Raw genomic sequence first — 20,640 nt, forward strand, 5'->3', positions numbered from 1 at the left:
AATTGGTGTTGTGCGCATTGCAAGCCAGCTATCCAGCTAACTGACTCCCAACAGGGAAGTACAGTGTGTATGCATAGGTATCATTGTTAAGATGCAAACCTGCATTATATCAATTTAACTGAAATAAACAACAGACCTTGTGTCAGCAGGAATGGCCAACGACAAAGAAGGCATACCAACATTATTATGCAAAGAAGGGGCGAGGTCACCCCATCTGTTTCAATGGCATCTTGAAAGCTTTGACAATGGATAAGCAAAGGCCCCTTGTTAATGTAGATTGACACAGTTGTGTTCCAACAGGCTACTATCATATGATTAAATCTCTACATAGGCAGAACTAATATTATAAACTCGAGTTTGTTACAGAAATGCAGGAACATCAAGAAAGCCTGCATGATGGAATAATAGTTTGGTTAGTCGTTCTCAAGCTTTTTTCAAGTTTGAACCCCATCTCTGTTCTAAGTTGAAATACATCTCAGAGATACGGAATTTAAACTTCAAATTCCATAGCACACATGTTGTAAATGGACTAATTACAGATTAAAAGATACTATTTTCCAGAAGAACAATCAATTTACGTTAACCACAACATTCCAGACTTCCAGGCTACTAAATGAATGCCTGAACCTCTGATTATGTTTTACTAATTGATAATAACATTTTTTGGAATTCTACCTGCTCCAAACATATAATTTATTTTTTTCCTAGCAAGCTAATATGCATGGATTTTGTGGGATTCAGGATAGGGTTTATTGTATAATAGTTATACTTCTAATTGAGTGAATATGTTAAATAATAAAACAAACTATTTTACTTGAAATCTCAAGAGAAATGCTTGTTTGTTTCGTACACATAGGAAAAAAATGAATTTGTAAAAGCACATATTTTTAAAAATTCAAACAGTGTTATATCGACCTCAGGAATGAAAAACAGAACAGAGATCTAGATACCCCTCAGTACTTCTCAGTTCAGCACTCTTTTGGTCAGTCTGGTTTATGTTCTCAATGTTCTGAAAGGAGACTTGAATCAGAATGTGCAGTGAATTGTAATAACATCAGTGAATATACTGTCTGGAACAAGTTATTGAACTTTACATTCCATGACTTGAATTATCAAATTAAGGTAAAATAATCAAATGGTGAAGAAACTAAGATTATAAATAGTGCATAAAGCCATCCTACTGTCAGTAATATCTTGGATTATTTTTAACTTCATTGTGTGCGTTTCTATGTTGATCTAGTATTAAAGTTATTTTCGATTACCCCGGTGCTAAATCACAGTCAACACTTTGAATTAATAACAGACTGAATCTGTAATAATAACAAACCTTTAATTATGAAGGAACAAAACTGAATAAAATAAAATCATTTCTCCACCATTTAAATAAAATCATATCTTCCACCACTTCTTCTGATTCTGTAATAATAACAAACCTTTAATTATGAAGGAACAAACTGAATAAAATAAAATCATTTCTTCCATCACTTAAATAAAATAATTTCTTCCACCATTTCTTCTGATTGAGATTGGGAGCTTGCTGTGCAGAGAATTGGGACTTATGTTTATTTTTTTTTAGGACCAACGACTCATTCCCCAACAACCTTTGATAGAGAACTCCACTGTCATCAAACATCACAGTCTTCTTAGCTGGGCGAGACATTGCAAGAAATTGGAACTGTGTTGAATTGAACTGAACGCAATTGCGTTGAAATTGGGATTGAAAATCAAACCTTCAAAGCTGAAGTAACCATACATGTAGTAAGTTCCTCTAACCGTTTCTCTAGTTATAAATCTGCAGATGAAGGCAACTTGTGATGCGCCCTGAATAAAACCAATTCTTTGAGTGGAATGACCACAAATGTTTATGTGTGACATGGTTTATTGTGGAGTGAAATAGTGCCTTTGCCTTCATTTGCCTTATGTGAATCTTGGGGAATTTTAAAATCTTTTCTACTCTTTATAGGACAATGGAGAAAGGGCAGGAGACTTGGTCTAAGTGGAAATCTCTGTCAATGAGCCGAATGAATTGCCTCCTCCAGACTGATGCTTCCATTTCATTCTTCTAAAGCTCACCCGTTTGCCGGATCGCTGATGTCCCAGTCAGCCTTTTCTTCTGTATTGTATTAAAAAGCACTGAATCAAAAAGAAACAAAAGATATTCTATGTGAAGAGAGTTTATTGCAAAAACAGTGCATCCCATTTTTTTTTGGACGAAATTCTGCAGTAATTAATTTTCCAAAGTTGGAATTGAAATCCATTTAACCAGAGCTTTTTCAATTAAAATATGTCTGAAAATGGGGCTATGTGAAAGTTATGTTGACTTACATATCATTAGTTTAATGATTAAATCACTAAACTTGATATAAATAATCATAATCAGCAAGTGTATATTTTAACTTCAGTGGAGACAGGTAAATCGATAGATATAAAATCAAGCCATTGTTTTTGCTTCACCTCTCCTTTTCTCTAAAATCAGTCTAGCCCCACGATGTGCCGACATATCTGCATTACTCAAATCTGATCGCTTGTCAGCACCGATTTTAATTTCTCCACCATTGGTGACCTTTCCTTCAGCTGCTTGAGCATTAAGCTCTAGAATTTCTTTCCTGCACCTCTCCAGCTCTTTATCTCACTTTTCTCTTTTCTGCTACTCTTCTAAATGTACCTCTGACCTAGGATTTGGTCATCTCCTTAAACGGCTCAGTCATGTTTTGCTTTACAACACTGCCATGAAAGTCACGGAACTTCTCTTTTATTATGTTTAAGGTGCTTTATGAGTTGTTGTTCTTGATTTTTACTTTCACTAAAATGGCTGTTTTTGTTGGAGTCAATCAAAAGTTGATTCTTGTAAACAATCTGATTTATCGTGTCAATCATACAGAGCCTTTCCTCTGGACCACATGGCAATCCCAATTGAACAACCTTATTTAGAATCCTTGCCTAATATATTCCTGAGCCCACAGCTTTAAGGTGCATCTGTGCGCAGGTTGTCCTGACGATAGGATTTCCACCTTGATTCTCTGGAGGGAAACAATGCTAGCCTCTGCACTCTGCATCTTCCACGCTTGCTGAAATTTAGCAAAGAGGGAGTGTTTAGCTGTGCCAGTTTTGCAAGTTTAATGAGGATAATTGGTCCTCTGAATGAATGAATGTGTGTAAATTTGATGATTCATGAAGTTGTTGCTTGTTTAATAAATGAGTCTAGTGTTTGTTTTTAATGCCTTCATGTGAATTTTATTATTGACAACATATGGTATTTTCAGTTTGGCTGATGAGAAAATTAACTCAGTTGTGGAAAAATTGTTACTAAGATTTTACTAAGTAGCTTCACAGATTACCTTATTGTTCACCAAAGAAATGGTAAAAACAAACTGAGCTCTTGATTTCCATTGAGTCTGCTGAACATTGCTAATTCTTACAAGGTGCTCTTCATAGTATTTAGAGATAATTCTTTGCACATTCTCCAATTCTATCACTTCTCGATTAGAAAGCCAAGGATTAGTGTTTGGATTTTTTTATTTGTTAGTGACATATGAACATCATTAGCTAGGTCAACATTCATTGCCCATCCCTCATTGCCCAGATGGCAGTTAAGAAGCAATCACATTGCTGTGTCACATATAAACCAGACAACATAATGACGGCTGATTTATTTTCCTAAAGGGCATCAGTGAACCAGATAGGTTTTCATAACAATTGATGGTGGTTACATAGTAACAAGATTTTTATTAAATTCAAATTGCCACCATTTGCAATGGTGGGATTTGAACCTATGTCCCTAGGCCATTAACTTGTGATTCTGGATTACTAGTCCATTGGCATTACCACTACTCCACCACCTTCTCTCAAAATTCCTTTGGCATTTCCTCTTCAACTGTTCCCTCCTCCAGACCTCTAAGACTCTACTTAAATACAATCATTTTGACCAAGCATTTGATCACCGCGTGGCCGAGGGTCAAATTTTAATTTGATTACATTCCTTTGAAGCTAATGACATTTTAGTACTCAAGGCATTGATGTATACAGATTGTCTTGGTATAAAGCTTTCAGAGTCCAATAGATAGTGTGATGTAGGAGGTTGTTTCGGTTGCGTAGTTATTAGCCTTTCTATAAAATGGTCCCTTAATCCACTTATGTTAATTGAATCTAAATATACAATAAATGATTACTTTTAATCTATTTCCTTGTAGGATATGAGCTTCATTGGCAAGGCCAGCATTTATTAACCGCCTCTAATCATCGTTCAAATGTGATGGCGAGTTGGTTTCTTGAACCACTGCAATCAAATGTTGTATGTACTACCTGCAGTGCTGTGAGGAAGGGAGTTCCTGGACTTTGACCCAACGACATTAAAGCAATAGTAATAAATTTCCTAAGCAAGATGTTGCATGACTTGAAAGGAAATTGCAGGTACCTGTTTTCCTTGTGTTTTTAGTTGGTCAAGGTTGACTTTGAAAAGTGATGTTGATAAAGGCTTGGTGGGTTGCTTAAGGGCATCCTGAAAATGATCCAAACATCAGCTACATCATATTCACTGTGAATGTTTGAGGTGTAGAGGAGTTGATTTTTTTTCCCGACAACTCAGATAATCTGAAAATGTTTCAGCTTACCAAAGCTATGAGTTCACATAATCAGAAATTTGAAATTGCTCTCTTGCTTCATTTGACATAGCAGAATATTCAAAATTCAAATCCATAAATGTGTTTAACATACATTATTCCCAACCACATCCACGGAGGGCTGATCCATTAAATACATAGAAATTGTAATATGTAATTTGTAATATTGTTTCTTCATTGCAAATCCTTACAACAATAAGTTCATTTTCACTGCTCTGTGAAGCATTTACAAATACAAGCTCATTAAACCACATTTACACAGTTCTGCATAAAATCTGTGTGGTATTTAATGGAAATAAGTAATGCCCAATCACAAGTCATACTCTGAAGTTTTAACAGGATTTTTTCCATTTGTCCTGAAATTCCATCCATGGCACAGTCTGCACTCCAAAACAAAAGGGTTAGTTTATTGCCTTGCACTTTAGGTTAAAAAATCAAGTAATTTTCTTAAGAGTAAATGTCAGACTTGATGGGAATGCCATTTGGGGTGAGGGACAACCTAATATGAATAATCATGACTGCATTCCATAAATAGCAGCAACAAGGAAAACAAGACAAGTAACATTCTGTGATGGTCCAATTTTCAGTTGTTTTTTCCAGTACCTGGAACCTTGGAGCAGGTTTCATGGAAGTAGTGGTGAATGTACCACTGGAATGTTCCAATAGCAGGGTGTGGAAACAAGTTGTCTTTTCAACATATTAAAACTGAAGCACCAATTTGAGATGGCTTGATGCCAATTCTTGTTTGTCAATGCTTCTGTGAAATCGTTGACTATTTTACTACAAAGTTGTCGCATATATGCAAGCTGTTGCATTGGGTACCACCTGTTTTGCTAGAAACTCATGCAGCACTATTGGTGTTGCATCGAAGTTAGGTCCTTGCATATTTCAGGTGGGAGCCAGGGCCTTACTAATTTTGGAAATGGAGGGATGCACAAGAGAATGAAATCAGAGGAAAGTGGAACTCTTGGGTCGTGGAGTGGGTCAAAGTTGTGGTGCTGGGTGATAGTTCTTATGTCTGGTACCAAATATTTCATATACCTTTAGGGGACAGGCTCATGATATCATCATTATATCACAGCATGAGACCTAACTGCAAAAGCTCTGTCTCCCTCTTACTGAGCTCTGTTCTCTTGAAACATGGCTTCATGATGGGAGCATACTACAGTAATTCTGATTTGCTTAGATTGAGCCCAGACACAGAAGCATTTGTGATTGTAATGCTGATGTCAGGTGCTGGAATAAAAATTTATTGAACTCTTTAGCATGATGTGGCCCATGTCTCATCCTTATGGTATAGGAGCTAAATAAGTATTGCATAAGTATTGATAATGGCAGATGATTAATATATCATGCCACATCACATCTTGGTTCATATCTTGTTAAAAGTATTAAGGAGTTTTAAAAGATAGGGAGGCCACATTACAAAGTATTTGAAAGCCCCATAAAAATGTTTCTATGACCAGTCCATCACATCCTGGCTACCCCCTTAAATTAGGGATTGCTTGACAGTCTCTGTTGGGGAATTATTTGACATTCCCCTCAATCACTGAAATGTCAGTCAGCATAGATGCATTTCAGTGTAAGTTAGATAAGTTCCAAGAGACAAATAGGAATGGATGGACATGCTAATAGAATTAGGTGAAATACACATGGAGAATAAACACTAACAGGCTAGTACAGTCAAAAGTTTCTGTGCGATATAATTCTACATATGTAATAATCTTACCCATGTCCAAATCACTAAAAGAATTATTACTAGCAGAAAGTTAAGGGTTGTTTCTGCCCATCTTCCTAACTAGGATAAAAGAGGACAAATAAAGAAAATGGGAACAATATAGAAAACCTCCAAGTGAATTATGACTGCATAATCTAAAGCCTAAAAATCTCCTGGATGGTCAAGAGTCTTCCGAAATATTAGAGTTAAATCTGATGTTTGACATGCTAACAACACAATATACATCATCACAGGCCGTGATGCAGTTCCGCATAGTATAATCATGATCTTGCTCTTGCATTCAGACCCCAAGGCCAAGTGAAACCACTGAAAGATAATTCTTCAAGAACATTTTTAATACTTTCCTTACCACAGCGGACTCTGCAAATATTATTTAGCAGCACTAGAAGACCAGTGGACTTCAAAACCACATCTTGCAGAGAACCAATATTCTCTTTAACAATCCCACCTATTCATGTGCTGAATTTTCCTTGATCACTGCAGTTAGCCTCTATGTTGCTGCCATTGATCCTGATGGGATCATAGTCAATTGTTCTGTGTTTGATTACAAGCATTTGTTGGCTGATCCATGTTCACTGTGCTCCATTGGTTGAAGCTGGGAATCGACCTGGGGAAGTAAACAAACCTGAGAAAGAACTAAAAGCCAGAACAGATATTCTAAAGCACTTTGAGTCTAATCAGATATACATATATTTGCATAGATCAAGGTATAAAACATACAATATATCTTACATGACTAATGATGCTCTGACCCAGAAAAGCAAGTTAGGTTTCATGGTGGAGTCACCAGAAGCCTCTTTCTGACAGGAAGAAGATTGCACATTAACCACAGAGCACATATAGAGAGGAAAGACTTCTATTTATGTAGCTTCTTTCACCACCTCAGGATCTTCCAAACACTCAGCAGGTATTGCAAGCACATTTGAGATATAGGACTGAATTCAATGGCTGTGGGAGTCGGTCTGGCCTCTAGCTGAAATGTTATTAAGAAGTGCTGGGCCATTCCTGGGAGCCCCAGTAGGAAAAAATTCCAAAAAAAAAAGCATTTACTTGTCCCTTCCCTGGCTGTTCAGGATCAAAACCCTAACTTCAAGAGCTGCCGCACAGTCAGGTAGCTGATGCCCCTTCAAACCCAACAGTGTTACTGGGAGCCACTGTTTAAAAGGCTGAGGAGTACAATGTAGGTTTACAGGAATGATACCTCGACTTTTGTTTCAATTCTCTTCTGAAACATGGGGATCGCTGGCTGGCTAGCATTTATTGCCTGTGCCTCGATGCTCTTGTGCTAGCCTTTTGACCTGTTGCAGTTTATGGTAGACTCATAACACCCTTTGGGAGGCAATGCCAGGATTTCGACCCAATGACAGTGAAAGAACGACAATATATTTCCAAGTCAGGATGTTGAGTAAGAAGAATTTGCAGGTATTGGTGTTCCCACGTATTTGCTGCCTTGTCCTTCTCAATGGAAGTGGTCACAGGCTTGGCAGTCACTGACAACAGACCTTTGGTGAATTTCTGCAGTACACCTTGTAGACAATACACTCTGCTACAACTGAGCGTTGGTAATGGTAGATGTCTGTGTATGTGGTGCCAAGTGGTTTGCTTTAGTTTAGATGGTGGTCAAACTTCTCAAGTGTTGTTGGAGGTGAAACCATCCAGGCAAGGGGAGTATTCCAACTCATCCTGATACGTGCCTTGTAGATGATGGGCAGATTTGGAGAGTCAGAAGGTGACTTACCTATTCAGTTTTCCTAGCCTCTGACTTGCTCTTGTAGCCCCTGTGTTAATGTGGTGAATCTAGTTCAGTTTCTGATCAATTCAACCTTGATGTCTAGAGCAGTCACTCTGACCTCACCTCTGGAATTCAGTTCTTTTGTTCATGTTTAAATCAAGGCTGTAATGAGGTCAGGAGCTGAATTGCCCTGATGGAATCCAAGCTGGGCATTACTGAGCAGGTTATTGCTGAGCAGATGCTGCTTGTTAGCATTATTGATGACACCTTCCATCACTTTACTGATAATTGAGAGTAAACCGATGGATGGGTAATTGGCTGGGATGAATTTGACCTGCTTTTTGTGACAGGACATACGTGGGCTATGTTCCACATTGTGGAGTGAATGCCAGTGTTTAACTGTGCTGGAACAGCTTGGCTAGGCAAGTTTTGGAGTACAGATCTTCAGTACTATAACTGGAATGTTATCAAGACCTAGAGCCTTTGCACTATCCATCAACCGATCTAAATATCAAATTGGCTGATGACTAGTATCTGTGATGCTGGAGACCTCTGGGGGAGGCCAAGATGAATTATCCACTGGGCCCTTCTAGCTGAAGATTGTTGTGAATGCTTCAATTTTGCCTTTTACACTGATGTGCAGTGCTCTTCTATTATTGAGGATGGACATATTCGTGGAGCCACGGAGTTGTTTAATTGTCCAGCACCATTCACGATTGGATGTGGCAGGACTGCAGAGCCTAGAACTGCTCCTTTGTGGGATCATCTAACTCTGTCTATCACTTGCTACTTATTCTGTTTAGCATGCAAGTAATCCTGTTTCATAGCTTCACCATGTTGATAGCTCATCTTCAGGTATGCTGCTCCTGACATGCCCTCCTGCACCCTTCATTGAACCAGGGTTGATTCCTTGGCTTGTTGGTCAGGGTTGAGTGGAGCATATGCCAGGTCATGAGATTATAGATTGTGCTGGAGTACAGTTCTGATGCTGCTGATGGTCCACAGTGCCACATGGATGCCCAGTTCTAGAGTTGCTAGATCTCTTTGAAGTTTGTCCCATTTAGCACGGTGATTGTGCCACACAGCATGATGGAGGGTATGCTTAATGCGAAGGCGAGACCTTGTCTTCACAAGGACAGTGTGGTGGTCACTCTTACCAATTCTGTCATGGACAGATTAATCTGTAGCTGGCAGATTGATATAGATGAGGCCAAGTATGTTTTTCCTTGTTGTTGGTTCTCTCAACACCTGCTGCAGACCCAGTCTCACAGTTATGTCCTTTCGGACCTGACCAACTTGATCAGTAGTACTGCTGCTGAGCCAGTCTTGGTGGTAGATGTTGAAATCCCCCACGTATAGTACATTTTGCACCCTTGCCAGCTTCATATTTTCTACATGGTAGGGTACTGATTCATCAGCTGAGGAAGGACTGTATGTGGTAATCATCAGAAAGTTTCCTTGCCCATGTTTAATCCGATACCACGAGACTACATGGGGTTCAGAGTCAATATTAAGGACTTCCAGAGCAACTCCCTCTGACTATATACCATTGAACCACCAGGACCTACCCAGGGGTGATGATAGTGGTGTTTGGGATATTATCCATAAGGTATGATTCCATGAATATGACCATGTTGGGCTGTTACTTGGCTAGTCTGTGAGACAGCTCTCCCCATTTTGGCACAAGTCCCCAGATGCTCTTAAGGAGGAACTTGCAGAGCCGACAGGTTTGGTTGTGCGATTGTCTTTTCTAGTGCCTAGGTCAATGTCAGGTGGTCCATCGAGTTTCTCTTGTTAGTTGAGACTTTGAAGCAATGTTCAGGGGTAATGTTAGGAAGAGAGATTATACTAATTGTCTAGAATTTAGAAGGTTCAGAGGCAATCTGATTGGAGTCTTAAGATATTAACAGGAAATGACAGGGCAGATAAAGATAAGCTATTTTCACTGACTGGAAATTTTAGAACTAGCATAGTCTAAAAATTAGTGTCAGCTTATTCAGGAGAGTTGTTAGGAAGCACTTCAACATACAAAGGCTGGTAGAACTTTGGTAGTCTCTTCCACAAAAGGTAGTTGATGCTAGACCAGTTGTGAATTTTAAAACTGAAATAGATAAATATTTAACAGATGAAAACAGAAATTGTTGGAAAACACTAGCAGGTCTGGCAGCATCTGTAGAGAGAAAGCAGAGTTAATGTTTCAGGTTCAGTGACCCTTCTTCAGAACTGATAATCAGAATGGATAGATAAAAGTTTGTTAAGCACAGCTATTAAGAGATATGGCCCAAAGGCCACTAGCAGAATGGAGTTAGGCCACTGGCAGAATGGTCTCATTGAATGGCAGAACAGGCCCAAGGGGCTGAATGGCCTTCTCCTGTTCTTATGTTCTGAGAAAAAGCTTGGAGCCCTGGTAAGTGGAATGGCCTCTTGGCATGTAGTCTACTCTACATCGCATCTCCAACCAGGCTGAGGTAGTTCCAGAGGAGAGACAGCAGAAGCAAGTGAAATATTGCAGACAAATTTTTGCACCACATTTCAACCAGAAAGGGATCTAGGCCGTGAGGTGTTGGTGGTGGTGCTAGGAGGAATAATAGTGCAGGGTAATGCAAAGTTGATTAGATTGCATATGTTAGTTAGAATTTCTTGTGTGGTTCTTTACCTTGGGGAACTGTGGTGACTAAGGAGTATTTCATAGGTGTTGACATTGCACCTGTAATAGTACTGGAGTCGTGAATCCATTTGCTTGAAATCCAAAGGTGTTCGCCCACTTAGTTTAAAGTAATTCCACACTGCAATTTCAACCCAATAAGGGTTTTTTTTTATGCCCAAATGCAGATTATAGCTTCCTTAAGCTCCAGAACATAAAGTAATAGAGGATCTCTGGCAGTGTAAATTGAATATCGGTCTTACCAGAGTAGTGCATATTGTTCAAAGTGCTTCAGCAGGTGTGGTTTTGATGAGCCAAGTAACAATTCTTTTGATTTAATACCCCCCATCTTATGAATTTGTCAGTGTGAACTTCAATCCACCGAGTTTTGCATTAATATATTCCCCCTGCAATTTGTTTATTTGTTTATTTTGCCATCCCTTCCAGATTTCACTCTCTACTTATTTCAAGTATCCAGTGTTTGCTTTGGAAATGAGAAAGGCGACAGAGTTTTTCTGTGTTGGTGGGGTTTAAGAAGAATCTTTGTAGTTAATGGTGTCACCTTCTTAAATTGCTTATGACAACATGCTACAGGCAATTGCTGTAGCACTTGAGGCCCCAGCTGTTCCCATCCGGTCTTCATTTCTCAATGACCGCTCTCCTTTATCAGGGAGCTTTGCTGAAAGCAGCTCAGTCCACTTGAGCTCACCACGAGGTAATTACAAGCTGAAGGCCCTGTATTGCCCAGCTGCAGGAGAGGACAATGTTTACTTGTCTCTTTCCTTCTCCCAGAAGATTGTTTGTGTGGATCCAGGTGTTGCTGACTGCCGTATGCCAAGTTGCTATCACCAAGCCAGGAAATTGGAAATGATTTAGTTTATTTAAATTCCTGCACTGTTTAAGGCAAAAAGATTTGTGAGAAGGAAACTGATTGAGTGCAATGTTACTTTATTCTTTCAAGAATAAATACAGACTTCTTTATCTGTAGTTATACTCCACAATGTTCTGATAGGGCTGATTCTAACGTCTAACGAGCTAAGATAGAGTAAACTGTACAAGTGATGATTTCAGAATCTGTAATTCTACAGGAAACATAATGCTTTTTTTTTTCTATTTGGAGTCAAATCTATTTATTCTTGCAAAGTAATACAGCTGGAACTCTCAAGGACTTTCTTGTAAGCACTCTATTTACAGCTTGCCTGTACACATGTTCTTTTGATTTTTGATTTTGTTTTTCTTTTATTGTTGATTTTGTTGTCATGCGTATTTTATGGTAAGAAAACAGTAAGATACAGCAAAAAGCTTTCATTTGTCGCCATGATATGGCGCCATTTTAAATAAAGTTCACTGGTTGATTGGAGCTTCTACTCCTGTCCATTTATCTCTACTTAATTAAGCGACTCTGGCATCATGAGTGTTCATCATCATTGTACATATGGGTAATGTTAAGTCCATGTGCAACAGGTGTTGATGTGGTGACATTCATTGTTCTCAGTGGACATGAATCACACAGACCGTGGTTGAACAAAGCCGTTACTCCATATTCCTAAGCTGACACTAAACTTTTTGTGAGGCACCTTATCAAAAACCTTCTGAAAATCCAAAGACTCCACATCCACTGGCTCTCATTTATAAATGCAGCACATAACATTCTCAAAAATACTCCAATATCTTGTCAAACCTGATTTCACTTCCATAAATTCATGTAGATGCAATATTATTTTACAATTGTTTTCGTGTCCATGGACCACATTCTTTATGAGAGATTTTCTCTACCATTGATGTCAACCTAAGAAATCATAAGCTTTCAGGGCTTCACATCACCCTGAGTGACCTACCTATAATCCCTGGATTGGTTGTACTTTACCTGCTGGACTGCCCAGGCATTGAGGACACAGAGTCTTGGACTTTGTTAGGACAACATGCCTGATCAATTATGGTCAACCCTTTGAATTGGAATTGGAAGATGCCTTTGACTGTCTGTTGTGATACATACCAACTACCTGACTAACTGTATTCTCATTTCTTCCCAATAAGGACTACTCCCCTTTTGGAAAAACGTGTGAAGACATCAATTCCAAGAAGGCGCGTGACTTGCATTAAGTCCAAGAAGGATATTTGTGGCATTAAATGATTAAGTGCTTAGAAACTTAAACTTTAATGATTTACAGGGAAAACAGACTGGGAGCCACTAGTGGTTAGTATTCAGTTCAGAAAAACATTTTTTTCAGCTTGAAAGAACAGTTTGGATCAGCAGTAGTGAATGAATTTTTTTGTGAAGTATCCAAGCTGTGAGAATTTATGTAAAAGTTTACAGAACTGAAAAGAGGTTTAGACCATTATAACTGGAAATGTATTCAGGCCATTAACATTAGAAAGGGTGAGTTAAGTATGAAATTAAAGTGTTAAGATAGTAAAGACACATCCCTGAGACTGAGTATCTGTAAAGGATATTGCTGAGGAAAGGTTGGAACTTTATTTCACAGTTTCACAGTTTATTTCTAACATATCAAATACATACAACACTATTTAAATTTTTTAGTTTCTGTGTAATAAACTTGTACTTAAGTTAAAAGCGTTCACAGTCTTATATGAATTAATTTTTTGACTAACTCCTAAAGCAAGCAACTGCAAAGATAAACTTCTGATTTATCAATCTATGTTTGACTCTGGGATCTAACTTGTCCAGTATTATCATCAGCTAGAATTGAAACATTTTGACTTTTACATGTGGCTATTTACTCGACACACATGGAACGTGTTTGCCACTTAAACTGCTGGTGTATGCAACACATCTGATGTTGATGTAGCATGGTACTGCACATCCACCCCCTTGACTGTTCAGTGTACCTCACTATGACAAATTACCAGTCTCATCCTCAATGGTAAAAAGCAATGCAAGCCACTGAGGCTGTCACTGAACTGTAAAGTAAATTGTTGAAGGGCTGAAGTGGTGTATAAATTGATCTGAGAGGAAGCACGATCAGGTGGTGAGGCTAGTGGTTTGCTGATGCTGACTTGGATGAACAAAGTGTTGAAGAGGATGGTGTCCACGCAACATGTAGTGTTGTGAAGAGGCAGTTCGATAATAGCTGAGACAAGAATTTAGCTAGTTGCAGCCACCAGATTTACATGGCAGGAATTTGTGCCTTCTTGTTTCTTGGTAACACTAGTTACTAGAACCCATTGCGAGTTCTGTTTATACTGTTCTTTGCAATCAGTGGGAGATGAGGCATAAAATGGTCGCTGCATGTGTAGATTTGTGTTCCAAGTAAGATTTGTCCAGTAACAGATTGCTGAGCCATTTGTGAAAATGTGACCCGTTGCTGAAAGCCATCAGCTTGGTGTCAACACTCTGAAAGGTCCCTGGGGATGGTGAACAGCTTGGTTTGTTAACCATAGCATGGAAAAGCCTCTGGACTACTAAAAGAGGAGATTCTGTGTCTCTATCTCTCTGCAGTAAAAGTAACTAAAACATGAAGAAAGCCAGTTAGTTTCCTGCACCATTTGCTCTAAGTTATTGCCTTTAACTGAGAACCTAAATTAGGGCACCAATCGCTCCTCAACTTCTGTGAAGAAGTGAAAGAACCTGGAAAAGATGATCAGGGACACTAGATCCTAGGATGCAAAAGGAACATCTCATAGGCTCCTGGGGTTTGGTGCCAATGAACTGTGTTTCCCCAAGTATTATTTCATCTATCCATAACAACAATGATTTATAATTTGTCTGTGTTTGTGTGTGTGCATAGGGGTTTTGAAATTCATCTAGTAAGGTTTTATTTTGATAATTCATGGTTTGCCTGTGGTTAGTATTTATTTATCTGTAACAAATAACAGTTCTTGTTAAGCATAGGAACCTACAGTATTTTTGTAAACCTAGTTCTATTGCACAGGTGAAGTGGGTACTTTGAATAAATCATTATCTTTTGTTACAGCTCAGGAATAGTGTGCCCCAGCAGTTAGTGCACTTTGCCAAGTGGGTCATAACACACTGAACACCAGGGAAGGGAGCAGTAATTGTGATGGCCTTGCAGCCATCTTGCACATGGCATTTGCGAAGGAGGTGGCTCTGGATATCAGTAGAAGTCTTGGAAATCAAAGATCACTAGTCACAACTCTAACCTGGTGGCAAAAAGTATTCTCATTCTATCTTTACTTTCACCAAGTAGAAGAATCAAAATAGTTCACTTGCTCAGGCCTCAGTTAAAACCATTGTGTTATTGAATCTAAATGCTGTCAACAGGTTCCATCATGCACATCAAGCAAAATGTGAAAGGTTTCAGAAAAGATTTACAAGGATGTTGCTGGGCTTGACAGGTTGGAGCTATAGGGAGAGGCAGAATAGACTGGAGTTATTTTCCCTGGAGCGTCGGAAGCTATGGGGTGACCTTATAGAGGTTTATACAATCATGAGGGGAACAGATAGTGTGAATAGCCAAGGTCTTTTTCCTTGGGTAGGGGAGTCCAAAACTAAAGGGCAGAGGTTGAGGGTGACAGGGGAAAGATTTAAAAGGAACCTGAGGGGCAGCTTTTTCATGCAGAGAGTGGTGCATGTACGAAACAAGTTGGCACAGGAAGCGGTAGAGGCTGGTACAATTATAAGATTTAAAAGGCATCTGAAAGGGTACACAAATAGGAAGGGTTTAGAGGGATATGGGTCAAATGCTGGCAAATAGGAGTAGATTAATTTAGGACATCTGGTAGGCATAGATGAGTTGGACTGAAGGGTCTGTTTCTGTGCTGTACATCTCCATGACTCTACATAAAGAAGGACCCAACCAGCAGTGGCTGCATTGCTACCTGCTCAGAAGAGCACATTAAAATAATATCTCGTGGGAAGGAGTAAAATAGTGACAAATTAAATTTATGCGGCTTATATTTTTGGGAACTGATTTGATTGTAATTTGATGAGGCGATTGCTAATTCAGTTTGTGAGTGTGAAAACTGATCTTCCTAGTTGTTTGTTGTTTTAATGCTCTGCCGCACTCCCACTCTGAATATTGTTATACATAAACAGAAATTACTGGAGAAACTCAGTAGGTCTGGCAGCATCTGAAGAAATAAACTTTCTGCAGAAGGTCATTGGAGCCAATGATGCCAGACCTACTGAATTTCTCCAGCAATTTCTGTTTTCATTTCAAATTTCCAGAATCTGCAGTTTTTTTGTTGTATTGCTGAATGCCTTTTTATTCTTTGCTTCTTATTTTGATCCAATATAACTCAATGATGTGAGCAAAACTCACATCATCTTTGCTTAGGCGTTTTGTATACCTCCGGTTTTGTGTTTGACTTTAACAATTTCAGGACCATCACTCCTCTTATCCTGAACTGCAAATGGTTCTGTTGCAGCCATTCATACCTCCTCCAGACTATTCTTTCTACCTTTGACCTATTACCACCCTCTTTTGCTTTGATCCACTAATCCTCTTGTCATTTAATCATTCCAACCTTCCACCCTGCCATGGACATTTGCTATGATCTCTCTTCCAAGTTACACTCTACCAATCTGCTGATCCCTCTTCCTCATCGTTTCCCCTAGCTCTTTACTTACTGAATGATGATAAATCTTTTAACATCTTCCAGTTCTCTTAACATTTGCAGGGAGAGAGAGAGGTGTTTCTTTGAAAGGTCATTAAGCCATTTCAGACCTGCATATGTTTGGCTGAATGTTTGCAATAATTTCTGTTTCTGTGATAGAAACCAACGTCATTTCCGGTCTGCCATCCTCAGCGGCAAAAATATTTTAAAAACGATCAATCCGTATGGGGCTCTGGGAGTTGAAACGACAGTGTTTTAAATATCATTCTTCTCAAATTTCAAATAAAAGATTGTTTAATAATAAAACAATGGAATGCTTTGGCAGTAATAAAGAGGAACAAGGGTAAAAGGTCATGACAGAGATAACGAACTGAACAAAAAGGAAACATTCGCTAAAATTCTTGGGTGTGGGTTTTTTTAGGGCTTTAAGAATTATTGGCCATTACTTAATTGAACCAATCCTATCAACCTTGAATTTCAAACACTATTCTTCACAAAGTGGCAATCTACCTAATCTCTGCCAAGCAAGAGTAAATACCTCGAGCCCCTTTGTGACTTCCAATTTATCAGCATCATTTTCTTACCTACTAACAGCTGAATTGGATACAATTGTTTTGTTTTAACCTCGGGTCTCTTAAAATTGTGAGTACTGGCGAAAAGGAGGAATGTTTTGTTTCGATCTATAAAAGAAATTTACTTACAGCGAAATAGCATGAACAATAGCACAGAATTAAAAATAAATACTGTGCGGAACAATGACTTTATAAGAAGCTGTTGAAAATCTCGACATTGGATGTTATAACTGGTCCCAGGGTGAGGATTAGGATTCGTTAAGATTCTAGATGGGATACCACCAAGTTGTTACATGTCTGGGTGAGGATGGATAAACTGGCTCCTCTTCTTTCTTCAACACCTTTTATGATTGATCTCAATATTTTTAAAAGGTTCCGTTCCCTCATAGGAACAGTTTTAAAAGGAGGCAGTGCAAACAGACTTTGTTGAATTTAAGAAAGAGTGAGTTTACTAGCTACTGGAACACAGGAAAAGACAATAAAATATGACACACATATACACAGATCAGGAGCAAAAGGTGAGTCAGAATATACAAATCAATCTTTGATTAGTCAGTGATGAATAGATTGTAAAATGCTGTGGCTATTGAGGTGGATAATTCCAGTAATGCTGACTTTCGCATTTGGGTAATTGTTTGGAAAATCTTGGTTTTGCAGTTAGCTGAATGGAGTTTTGTTTAGTTTCCTGTAATAGTGACTTTGCTGACGACTTGTTTTCAGAGAGAGACTTTATTTCTTTTTACCTGCATTTGCAGGGGTTCCATAGAGTCATAGAGATGTACAGCACTGAAACAGACCTTTCGGTCCAACCCGTTCATGCCGACAGAATATCCCACCCCAATCTAGTCCCACCTGCCAGCACCTGGCCCATATCCCTCCTAACCCTTCCTATTCATATACCTATCCAAATACCTTTTAAATGTTGCAACTTTACTAGCCTCCATCACTTCCTCTGGCAGCACCACCATCTGCATGAAAAAGTTGCCCTTTAGGTCCCTTTTATATCTTTCCCCTCTCAACCTAAACCTAAACCCTCTAGTTCTCAACTCCCCCACCCCAGGGAAAAGACCTTGTCTATTTATCCTATCCAAGCCCCTCATGATTTTATAAACCTCTATAAGGTCACCGCTCAGCCTCCGATGCTCCAGGGAAAACAGCCCCAGTCTATTCAAACTCTGCATGTAGCTCAACTCATCCAACTCTGGCAACTTCCTTGTAAATCTTTTCAAGTTTCACAGGAGACCAGAATTGCACACAATATTCCAAAAGTGGTCTAACCAATGTTCTATACAACCTCAACATGCCTCCCAACTCCTGTACTCAATACTTTGGCCAATAAAGGAAACCATACCAAATGCCTTCTTCACTATCATATCCACCTGTGACACTACTTTCAGGAACTATCAACCTGAACTCCAGCATCTATTTGTTCAGCAACACTCCCTAGGACATTACCATTCAGTGTGTAAGGCCTGCCCTGATTTGCCTTTCCAAAATGCAGCTCCTCACATTTATCAAAATGAAACTCCATCTGCCACACCTCAGCCCATTGGCTCATCTGATCAAGATCCTGTTGTAATCTGAGATAACCTTCTTCGCTGTCCACTACAACTCCAATGTTGGTGTCATCTGCAAACTTACAGCTATACCTCTTATGCTCACATCCAAATCATTTATATAAATGACGAAAAGTAGTGGACCCAGCACCAATTCTTGCGGCACTCCACTGGTCACAGGTCTCCAATCTAAAAAACAACCAGTAGAACATCTTAATTGCGTCGCTTCATAGCATTCATTAGCACAATGGAACTCAAATCCCAAGCCAGCACACTAGCACAGACAAACAAGGCAATGCAATTATTTTTAACTCCTTGTCTCGTGTATTTCTGGAAGGGTAAATAAAATGTGTTTCAACCAGAATTGCTTTTCTTTCGAATCTTAACATGTTTGCAATCTGAGACACAAGCCACAGGAGATGGTTTTCTGCTGACGGAGGGTTAACCTATCCCTCAATACCTTTGTAGCTGCAGGGAATCACAGTTCAGTTTTTTTTTGATGGCATTATTCCCTTTGAAATGTTGCTTTCTGAAATTCTCTTGGCACTCCTCCTGTGCAGCAATCCACATTGCCTCTATGGACATGGTGTAATCCACACAGGGATTCTAGAAAGCAACTAAATTGATATTCTTAGCCACCTTTTGGCTTGAAATTTTCAAACTTCAACCACTCCTCCAGGTCAGGCTGTTGACTACCTTGAATCCTATTCACCTGGCAACTTGCTGACTTTACTCACCTGGCATAATATTCCTTTGCCTGGGCTTTGCTGCTGTATCTATAAACCATGGAACATTGCATACTGACTGCTGAAAGAGGGAGTATGATTTCTAAAAGATTTTCTTTGCTGTTGGATTCATGAATTCTTGAATAGTCTCATGACCAGGAATCTCCAGTTTCTAGTCATTGAGTGGTAACCGAGTACTTTTTAAACCTGATTAAGGGTTTCCATTCTTGATTTCAACAGTTATGCCAATTTCTGGGGAATATCAATCATATAACCCTTTTTCTTCTAATTTCAAGGGAACCAAATCCTAATTCTCATTATTTTGTCATTACATAAAAGAACCTTTTATCCCAACTCTCTGCCTTCTGTCAGACAGTGAATCCTCAAGCAATGCCAATAGCTCACCTCGAACACCATGGGCCCTCACCTTACTCAGCAGCCTCCCGTGAGGGCCCATGGTGTTTGAGGTGAACTACTGGTATGGATTGAGGATTGGCTGTCTGATAGAGGCAGAGAGTTGGGATAAAAGGTTCTTTTTCGGAATAGCAGCTGGTGACACGTGGTGACCCGCTGGGTTCAGTGTTGGGGCCGCAGCTGTTCACTTTATAAATTATTGATCAAGATGAAGGGACTGGGGGCATTCTGGCGATGTTTGCCGATGATGCGAAGTTAGGCTGACAGGCGGGTAGTACTGAGGAGGTTGGAGGGTGCAGAAAGATTTAGACAGTTTAGGAGAGTGGTCGAAGAAATGGCTGATGAAATTCAATGTGAGCAAATGCAAGGTCTTGCACTTTGGAAAAAGAATACAAGCATGGACTATTTTCTGAATGGTGAGAAAATTCATAAAGCCAAAGTACAAAGGGATCTAGGAGTACTGGTCCAGGATTCTCTAAAGGTTCACTTGCAGGTTGAGTCAGTGGTTAAGAAAGCAAATGTAATGTCATTTATCTCAAGGGGGTTGGAATGTAAAAGCAGCGATGTGCTACTGAGACTTTATAAAGTTCTGGTTGGGCCCCGTTTAGAATACTGTGTCCAGTTTTGGGCCCCACACCTCAGGAAGAACATACTGGCACTGGAGTGAGTCCAACAGACATTCACACGGATGATCCCTGGAATAGTATGCCTAATATATGATGAACGGCTGAGAATCCTGGGATTGTATTCATTAGAGTTTAGAAGGTCGAGGGGAGATTTAATAGAAACTTACAAGATAATGATGGCTTGGAAAGGGTGGAGCTGGGAATTTGTTTCTGTCAGGCGGGGCCACTAGGACACGTGGGCACAGCCTTAGAATTAGAGGGGGTCAATTTAAAACAGAAATGAGGAGACATTTCTTTAGCCAGAGAGTGGTGGGCCCGTGGAATTCATTGCCATGGACAGCATTGGAGGCTGGCACGTTAAATGTCTTCAAGGCAGAGACTGATAGATTCTTAATCTTGCAAGGATTCAAGGGAAATGGGGAGAGTGCGGATAAGTGGCATTGAAATGCCCATCAGCCATGACTGAATCGCGAAGT

The sequence above is a fragment of the Chiloscyllium punctatum genome, chromosome 5, assembly GCF_047496795.1.
Source record: "Chiloscyllium punctatum isolate Juve2018m chromosome 5, sChiPun1.3, whole genome shotgun sequence".
Classification (NCBI taxonomy): domain Eukaryota; kingdom Metazoa; phylum Chordata; class Chondrichthyes; order Orectolobiformes; family Hemiscylliidae; genus Chiloscyllium; species Chiloscyllium punctatum.